At 40.0% G+C, this 8830-nt stretch overlaps 1 long non-coding RNA gene across 1 annotated transcript in view; it reads right to left on the bottom strand.

Moving 5' to 3' along the window:
• Window positions 1–8790, bottom strand: part of LOC127493440 (uncharacterized) — a 222817-nt gene extending 214027 nt beyond the window's left edge. Inside the window, exon 1 of the long non-coding RNA XR_007923604.2 lies at window positions 8396–8790. This is a non-coding gene — a long non-coding RNA (uncharacterized lncRNA). The remainder of the gene's footprint in view (window positions 1–8395) is intronic.
• Between the last annotated feature and the right edge of the window lie 40 nt (window positions 8791–8830).

The following is an 8830-nucleotide window of genomic DNA, read 5'->3' on the forward strand; positions in this document are numbered from 1 at the left end:
AATTTCACTTGACAGATATAGTACACACATTCTTCTCATTAAGACATGGCATATTTTCTGGGACAGACCACATATTAGGCAAAAAAATCAAGTCTCAGCTAACTTTAAAAAGACTGAAATCAGACCATATATCTTCTCAGGCCATAAAATAAGAAAACTAGAAATCAACAAGAATAACAATAACACACTCAAAAATACATAGAAATTAAACATGATGGTGCCAGCACCATGGCGCAGTTTAATCCTCCGCCTGCGGCACCAACATCCCATATGGGCGCTGGTTCTAGTCCCAGCTGCTCTTCTTCCAATCCAGCTCTCTGCTGTAGCCTGGAAAAGCAGTAGAATATGGCCAAAGTCCTTGGACCCCTGCACCCACATGGGAGACCAGGAAGAAGCACCTGGCTCCTGGCTTCACATGGGCAAAGTTCTGGCCATTGCGGCCACTTGGAGAGTGAACCAACAGACAGAAGACCTTTCTCTCTGTCTCTCCCTCTCACTGTCTGTAACTCTACCTCTCAAATAAATAAATAAAAATTCTTTAAAAAAATTTAAACATGCTATTGAATGATAAATGGGTCACTGAGGAAATTAAATAAGAAATCAAAAACTTTCTTGAAATAAATGAAAATACAAAATATCAAAACCCATGGGATACAGCAAAACAGTAATAACAGGAAAGTTTATTATTAAATATTTCAAGATCAACAAGGTTAATATAGACAGATGAGAACCAAAACTCATCATTTTGTTGATTGGATACTGATTCTACCTGAACTATTAGTAAATTTGGTGCTGTCTTGTGTTCTTGTGTTTACCTCTAATGCAAGGAGTTCTTCAGAATTTTTTGTAAAGCTGGTCTGGTGGTAGTAAATTCTCAAAGTTTTTGCTTATCTCGAAGCTATTGTCATTAAGTGTTTACATTTTTAAAAAGAGAGAGAAATGCCTAAAATGACAGATTCAACAATGCATCTTGAAGATGTAGAAAAATAAAAACAAACCAAACCCAAAATCGGCTGGAAGCAAGAAATAAAAATAATCACAACAGAAGATGAACAAAACAAAAAGTTGGTTTTTTGAGAACATAAACAAAATAGGTAAACCTTTAACCAGACTGACAAAAGAAAAAACTCATGTAAGTAAAATTAGAGATGAAAAAGAAGACATTAAAACTGACACCACTAAAATAAAAAAGGATCATAAAAAAATGAAGAACCATATTCTGATAAACTGCAAAATCTCAAACAAATGGATAAATTTGTGGATATATATAATCTACCAAGATTAAATCAATAAGATATACACAATCAAAACAGATCAATAAGAAGCTATGAGACTGAAGCAGTAATCAAGTCTTTTATCAAGGAAAAGTCCAGAACCTAAAGGTTTTCTACTGAATTCTACAAAACATCCAAAGAGGAACTAACTCAAAAACTTTTCAAACTGTTCCAAAATATTGAACAAGATAGCACTCTGCCAAAATTTTTATGAAGCCAGCATCACTCTCATATCAAAACCAAAGATGTGGCACACAAAAAATTACAGACCTATATACTTAATGAACATAGAAGCAAAGATTCTCAACAAAATAGCAAATCAAATCCAAAGCCAAATAAAAAGATCATACATCACGATCAAGGGCTAGAAATACAAGGATGGTTCAACATTTGCAAAAAACTAAATATCATAAATCACATCAATAGAATGAAGAACAAGAACCACATGGTCATCTCAATAGATTCAGAGAAAGCATCTGATAAGATTCAACATCCCTTAGTAAGAAAAACATTCTATACGTTAGGTATAGAAAGTACACTCCTCAAAATAATAAAGACTTAACAAATCAATAAACAATATCATATTGAATAGGAAAGAGCTGAAAGCATTTCCCTTCAGATCTGAATCAAGACAAGGATGTCCACTTTCACCACTATATTCAATGTAGTACTGGAAGTTTTAGCAAGTCAATTAGGGAGGAGAAAGAAATACAGGGCATCAAAATTGGAAAATAGTAAGTCAAGTCATCCATGTTTGCAGATGACATGATATTGTACATGCAAAAACCTAAACACTCCACCAAAAACTGTTAGAATTGACAAATCAATTGAGTAAAGTTACAGCTTAAAAAATAGGCATACAAAAAAGTAGCTTTTGATATGCTAACAATTAATTCACTGGAACAGAAATCAAGAAAGAAATCCCAATCACAACAGCCACCAAAAAAAAAAAACAAATATTTATGAATAAATTTAACCAAAAATGTTAAAGATCTCTACAATGAAACTATCAGTTATGAAAAAATCATCGACACTCACAGAAAAGGAAAGATATTCCTTGCTCATGGATTGGAAGAATCAATATCATTAAATGTCTATTCTATCTAAAGCAATTTATAGATAATGCAATTCCTATCAAAATACCAATGACATTCTTTACAGAATTAGATTAAGCAATCTTAAAATTCATATGTAATCACAAAAGACTCCAAATAGCTGATGCAATCCTGTTCAAGAAAAATCAAGCCAGATGCATAACAATACCTGACTTCAAGGAGTAGAGATTCTTTCTGAGTTCCTAGTTTACTGTGAAGCAAATTAGGTACCCCATCCTCCTTATGCCTCTGTTTATCAGGAGCAAGCCAGACAGAATAAAAGATTGCAAATCAGCTCTTTTGATGGGTTTTGTCCTACCTTGTAACTGAATGTCAAGTTTTTTCTTCCCCAAAACTGTGCTTAAAAACCCCAGTACCACCAGCCCCTTCAGGCTGTGCCTCTTTGGAGTCTCCCTCTATGCCACTCTGGCTGGCTGGAGGTCTCCAACTCTAATAAATCTTGCTTTTAAATAAAAAAAAAATTACAAAGCTATACAAATTAAAACAGCATGGTACTGGACTAAAAACTGATATGTGTTTCAGTGAAACAGAATAGAGAGCCCATAAATTAATCACATACATAGAGCCAACTGATTTTTTAACAAAAGTGCTCAGATTATACAGTGGAGTAAGGATATTTTCTTCAAAAAATAGTGGTGGTAAAACTGGACATATATAATGAACTTAGATTCATACATCTCACCATATACAAAAGTCAACTTAAGATGGATCAAAGAGGGCTGGCACCGTGACATAGTAAGGTAAGCCTCCACCTTGGTTCCAGCATCCCGTACAAACACTGGTTTGTGTCCTGGCTGCTCCTCTTTCCATCCAGCTCTCTATTGATGGCCTGGAAAAACAGCAGAAGATGGACCAAGTGCTTGGGCCGCAGCACCCATGTGGAAGACCTTCTGACTCAGTTTAACAAAACCTCAGAGGACTCTGAGTGGCTCAGCTGGGTCACATGGCCACCTCACTGAACCAGGGGACAGAATACCATGACTCCGTTGGGTCAAGTGGTCATTCCGAGGTAATTGCAGAGAGTAAGGATAACAAAAAAATCCACTCAAAATACATAATATACAGAAGTATTTCCATAAATGAGGAGCCATGCTTTTTGCAAAGGAAATGATTGTTGACTAAGAAACAAAACAATACACAAACTATACTTCTCTCCCTGAACTAAAGTTCCTATCTCAGTACTTGAGGATGCAGGATCTGGATGGAGAATGAAAGGTTGAAAAGTAAGAGGTATGTGCCAGCACTGTGGCACAAAATGCTAAGCCTCCGCTGTAGTGCTGCCATTCCATAGGGCGCCAGTTCATGTCCCAGCTGCTCCTCTTCAGATCCAGCTCTCTGCTTAGGGCCTGAGAAAGCAGTGGAAGATGGCCCATGTGCTTAGATCCCATCATCCATATGGAAGTCCCAGAGGAGGCTCCTGGCTCCTGTCTTTGGATCGGCCCAGCTCCAGCTACTGCAGCCTTACGGGGAGTAAATCAGAGGCTAGAAGACTTTTCTCTCTGTCTCTCCCTCTCTCTGTCTGTAGCTCTGCCTCAAATAAATAAATAAAATCATTGTGTTTTTTAAGTAAGTGGCAGTTATTTAGAAAATATTTACACGAACTTACTAATGTTTACTGGGGTCTACCTCAGTTCTGATGCTAAGTAAAAGAGAAAAAACTTTTGGGGCTGGCATTGTGGTGTAGTAAGTTAGGCTACAGTTGGCAACACTGGCATCCCATATGGGTGCCAGTTCAAGTCCCAGCTGCTTCACTTATGATACAGCTCCCTGTTAATGTGCATGAGAAAGCACTGGAAAGTAACCCAAGTCCTTGGTCCCCACACCCTCATGGGAGACCCGGATGAAGCTCCTGACTCCTGGCTTTGGCCTGGCCCAACCAACCCTACCCATCGCAGCTATTTGGGGGGTGTGCCAGGGGATGGAAGATCTCTCTCTCTCTTTCTGCCTCTCCCACTATCTCTACTTCTCTCTAACTCTGCCTTTCAAATTAATAAATAAATCTTAAAAAAGGAAAAATGTCTTAAGAAATTATAGATTTTTGGAGAATTTAAGAGTTCTAAGAAGGGGGTAATTTTTGAGCACTTTACAGTGAACTACCATAAATTTTATGAGAAATATATTAAAATCTGACTCATAATTCAAATCAAGAGTAGGCTATTCAGAAATAAATAAAGATAGAATAAAAAAGCTTTCTCAAAGATGAATCAGACTAGGTACAAAAGGAAACTGAATTAATGAAGTAGAAACTTAGCAGCAACATTTCTTAAACTTGAAGAAAAAAATAATAAAATGAAAATTATAGAAGAACATCAGAAAAACAAGATGCATCTAGGAGATTGAATAATAGTAGCTTTAGATGCAGGGAGAAAAACAGACTGGAGCAACTTAAAGAAAAAAGAAGAAATTTTCTCAGACTAATCCAATACTAAGCAATATTTGTGAAATAAAATCATGAAATTCATGAAATCAGACTCATAAGTACACACATCATTGTGGAATGGCTAAACTGCAAGAATAAATAAATTTCACAAACATGCAGGAGTATTAAAAGCTTCTAAGATCGGGGCGCTGGATTCTTTCCTGGCTGCCCCTCTTCCAGGCCAGCTCTCTGCTGTGGCCCGGGAAGGCAGTGGAGGATGGCCCAAGTGCTTGGGCCCTGTACCCCAGGGGAGACCAGGAGAAGCACCTGGCTCCTGCCTTTGGATCAGTGCGGTGCGCTGGCCTCAGCACGCCAGCCGTGGCAGCCATTGGAGGGTGAACCAATGGCAAAAAGGAAGACCTTTCTCTCTGTCTCTCTCTCTCACTATCCACTCTGCCTGTCAAAAAAAAAAAAAAAAAAAAAAGCTTCCAAGAAGAAAAGATCAGTGGATTTTCTCACCCATATACAAACTTTGTTTTTAGTGATAAGAAAAAAAAATGTATACATCCACCAAATATTTATTAAATTCCTACTGTATGCTGTTTGGTGGCTAGAGATATAGCACTGAATAAAAAAGGTACAACATCTGCTATGTATTCTAATGATACGAAATGATTCCATGGGCAGAATAGAGAACCTTGCTCAGATAGATCATTTATGTCTAGAAGCAAAAATTTTAATCTCACCATATTTAAGAGATGATACATTCATTTCATTTTCTTTTGTGGTATCTACTGTATCAGAGATACAAGGGGATCAATTGCTTGGAGCTTCACCAAAAAAATCACCCTCAGCAGGAACTGCTTAGAGGAGAGCTTTATTAATTGTGACAAGGAAGACATTGGGGAGATGTAGTTCCAGAAAAGAAACTGCTTTCCTGTGAAGCAGTTGCTAAGGCTTTTACAGCAAGGGTTGGGGTATGTTCAGGATAGAAAAAAAGGGTAGGAGGAGGGCCCTTCCACGTTGCAATATGTCTTCAAACCTTCTATGTCCAAAACATCTGCCTCAAACTGATTTCTTACAGTCATATGCTTCCTTGTTTGTGGTGGTCTGGCCCTCTCTGAGTACAATATCACCAGTTTCTCTTGAACATCTTCTGAAAAACAAGCTCCAGACAGTAAACTACTTCAGATTCTCTGCCCATGCATCAGTGTCCCGCTGTTGTCCAAATATGCGCTGTTGGTTACAGGTTCAGATGTCAGAGTGAATTGCCAGAGGCTCATATTTCTTTCATAAAAACATCCACACCTAGGCAGTAACTGGACGTTATAGCAGCTGAGCTTCACTGAATCTTCTAAGATCCAGGCTCCTCCACACCGAGGAACATACCATCCCCCTCAACACAGTTTTAGGAAATCACAGGAATTAGCACTTTAACAAATATCCCAGGTGATTCTAACACAGGTGGTCAGTAATTTGTGTTGAGAAATCTTGATTTAGAGGAAAGAGTAAAGTGGTGATAAAGTGATTCCCAAAAATTAGTGATGAAAGAAATGAAAAAAAAACTTCTAATATTTATTCAATCAATAAGTAATTGCTAAGAGTAGAGACATGCTAAGTCATCTTAAAGAAACCAAAATCTAGGGCCAGGGCTGTGGTGTAGTGGATTAAGCCTCTGCCTGTAGTGCTGGCATCCCATAGGTGTACCAGTTCACATCCCAGCTGCTCCACTTCCAATCCAGCTTCTTGCTAATGTACCTAGCAAAGCAGTAGAAGATGGCCCAAGTGCTTGTGTTCCTATCCCCACACAGGAGACTCAGAAGAATCTCCAGGCTCCTGGTTTCAGCCTGGCCCAACCTCGGCTGATGTGGCCATTTCGGGAGTGAACCAGCTGATGGAAATCTGCTCGCTCGCTCGCTCGCTTGCGTGCTCGCTCTCTCTCTGCCTTTCAAGTAAATAAATCTTAAAAAAAAAAAAAAATCTCCCGTGTTTGACCATATTTTTCTTTTAGATATGTTCATTATTAAAGAAACTGTCCATGTGAAACTGGACTGTGCAAAATGTATCCACAGCGTGGAAGCACAAAGCGCTTAAAACACTCAGCTTTCCTGGATGCAACACCTAGGTTGTGCCTCATGCCTTTTTAGAAATCCTCCTGCCATTCTGTGCTATGTCTGCAGTTACTTTATTGTTAACCTTAAAAATGTTTCAGAAGATAGTTTGTAATTTTTATTTACCATTGCTGTCAGGGTATCTATCACTGATAATGTGAGTAATAATATTAAGCAGTGGCTACTCTGAAAAGGCCAAGAAAAAAAGAAAAATCTCTAGATTTTAAAAAATGGCTGGCACTATTTTGTAACACCTACCATTCTACTAATGTTCTTTAATGTAAAAATTGGGTTAATTGTTCCCATCTACCAAGGGCTTTTCAAAAATACCACCCACTAGGAAAACAGACCTATAGAATTAGCCATTTTGTATAGCAGTTAAGACACTGCTTGGGCCACCTGCATCCTATATCTGAGTGCCTGGGTTTCAGTCCTGGTTCTGCTTCCAATTCTAGCTTCCTGCTAATGTGCACCCTGGGAGACAATAGGTAATAGCTCAAGTTGCTGGGTCCCTGCCACCCAAGTGGAAGACCCAGACTGAGTTTCATGCTCCTGCCTTCTACCTGGCCCATCCTTAGCTGTTGCAGACATTTGGGATGTGAATCAACAGAAGATATTTGTCTGTGTCTTTTAAATGCTTATGTACATTTATTTTTAAGAAAACTAGGTATTTCTCAACCTACATTATCCAAGTTTCATAGTTTAAGAAAACTCCATATACCATTAATATTTCCCTTTACCTCTTTTCACTAAATTCTCAAACTGCTGTTAAGTTTCCAAATGAAATCTTCCACAGCTTCAAATCAGTTAACCAACGTCTCACTCTGCTGCACTAAAGGATTCCTAGCGCCCAACAGCTTCAGACAGGTGTCAATGTTTAAGGCCACTCAAAACTTTGGGAAAGTCTCTTCAAAACCTCAGAACCTATCTTAATTTCTGTCAATTGAAAAATGATATCTCCTTGCAGATCAATTTTCTAAAATTCCAGTGAAATTCTGAATGCAGAATTTTGACTTACACACAACCCAAAGAAATGGGTGTTGTGATGCAACAGGGTAAGCCCTACTTGGGACACCCACATTCCATACCCCATATCCAAGTGTGGGTTCCAGTCCCTTCTCCGCTGCCTCCCAGCCGGCTTCCTGACAAAACATCCTGGGAAGCAGCAGATCACAGTCTAGTGGTTGGACCCCTGCCACCCTCCTTAGAGACAAAGATGTTGGTCCTGGCTCCTGGCTCCAGCCTAGCCCCACTACGGGCTGCTGCAGGCATTTAGGAAGTGAACCAGCGGGTGGAAGATGATCTCTCTCTGTCTCCCCGTCTACCCTTCAAGTAGATGGAAATTAATTAAAAAATAAACGGAAACTACTTCAAAATAAGCACAACCCGAATCTCATAAAGGGATGACGGAAGATTTTCTTAAGGGAAACAATTTGGCAAGTTTTACACACCCTGCTCCATATCCTATGTCGTATGCATTATGCAAAACTACTTAACACAATATTTATCAAGCGAATGAGGGGGATCTGAACCTACATTTTTGCAGAGAACAGAATCATGGCCTCTGGCAAGATGCACGCAGGACAGCGACGCCCACACACACCTGAAGCTTTTACTAGAACCACAGGGCACTGCCTGAAGCAAGCCGGTGGCCCTGGAGTGTCAAGCTTCAGACGCTAACATTGCAGACGTTCCTGGAGGGTCCCAAGAGTAACTGTTAGCTCTCTTTGCAAATTCTCTCGAACCAGAGGCTGGGCTTGCAACTTAACTGCCTCCCCCCTTCAGAGCACGGAAACAACTTCGCCTCGCTGCCGACCACCAGAGGGAGAAGGAGCGCCACGGAAGCCGGCCTAGGCTCCCAGGCCGCCCGGGGAGCGCCAGCCCGAGCCCGCCAGGCAGCCCGGGGTCTCCTAGGCCCCCGCTGGCGCAGGCGCCGGCGCTGGCGCGGGCAGCGCGGCATCGGCACGTGAC

The sequence above is a fragment of the Oryctolagus cuniculus genome, chromosome 7, assembly GCF_964237555.1.
Source record: "Oryctolagus cuniculus chromosome 7, mOryCun1.1, whole genome shotgun sequence".
NCBI classification, from domain to species: Eukaryota; Metazoa; Chordata; class Mammalia; order Lagomorpha; family Leporidae; genus Oryctolagus; species Oryctolagus cuniculus.